Source organism: Erinaceus europaeus, chromosome 11, assembly GCF_950295315.1.
Source record: "Erinaceus europaeus chromosome 11, mEriEur2.1, whole genome shotgun sequence".
NCBI lineage: Eukaryota > Metazoa > Chordata > Mammalia > Eulipotyphla > Erinaceidae > Erinaceus > Erinaceus europaeus.
The window spans coordinates 88,134,406-88,135,606 of NC_080172.1; the positions used below are offsets into that span (position 1 = coordinate 88,134,406).

At 30.9% G+C, this 1,201-nt stretch overlaps 1 pseudogene; it reads left to right on the top strand.

The window, feature by feature from the left end:
- Positions 1-309: 309 nt before the first annotated feature.
- LOC132541584 (U6 spliceosomal RNA) lies at positions 310-409 on the top strand (annotated as a pseudogene).
- Positions 410-1,201: the final 792 nt, after the last annotated feature.

Sequence of the window (1,201 nt, forward strand, 5' to 3'; positions counted from 1 at the left end):
TAATGTGTTCTGTGTTGTCTTTCCAAACACTTTATCTGTGTTACTGATCCAGTTTTCTGTGAAGACAAATTTACTACTTACAGCTTAGAATATCCAGTGAAAATTTCTTCTATTTATTTCCTTACCCTTTCCAGGTCTTCTATCTAATTTTGAAATATCTAGCTTTCATTTTCCCCTTAATCTACCTTATTTTGGTTTGTCCAAAATTTTTCTTCTTAAAGTCTTATCTTGTATTTCACTTTCCTGAGAGATTATTTTTTATTCTACTTCCTGGGATTTATTACATGTATTCCTTATATGGATTTTCCTACTGACATTCTTCAGGAAATAAAGGAGAACGATACAAAGAAGGTTAGTATGGCCCCTGAATGAGGATGGCACACAAATTCGTGAAATGTTCCATATTAGAAAAAAAAAGCTTTTATCTCTAAAATACAGGAACTATATGTCTTAAGAGTAGAGAAACAAACAAAAAAGTCCAATCTGATCCAAAAATTTCAAAAATATTTTTCTTAAAATAATTTATAAATAGTCACAGTAATTATAAAGACACTATTTTATTATTTTTCCATTGTGATCATACCAGAATAAAGACTGGAGAACAAATAAACATTCAGTAATAAATACTAGAAGTTATTATGCCTTTTCTCTGTTCAGTACAAAAGTATCATTTCTGTTCCCAATTGATACGAGTTTCCCATTTTTCTCTCCCTCATTTTCTGCCCAAGTATTAATTCATGGTGTAACTAGTGTTACATTCTCTTCTTTAGACCCATTAGGGAGCTCTTTTTATTATAGTATATCAAGTATGTAGTTCAATGCTCAATAAATTTGTTCAAGTATAGGTTGTAATAAATGAAAAGTAGAAAGGATTTTATTAACCATCAGATATGTACTTTTCCCAAGCAATCTGAAGTAGGAAGCCAGTTTGGAGGGCACACATAAATCTTGAAAATGTATTGGCAGAGACCAGTGAACAGTGTTCCTGCACAATGCTTCTTATAATTTGGAGATCTTTAAGTAGATGGGTATGCAAAATGCCTAAAATGATATCCTCTCATCCTTACTGTTCTTAATGCCATTTTCTAGAATAGACATATGTGGAGTCATATCATACTCCTTGAACAAATCATTTCATGTTAGTAGATATTGCTTTAATGTATAGTCATCTATACATTAAAAGTTTAGTCCCATAAGATAA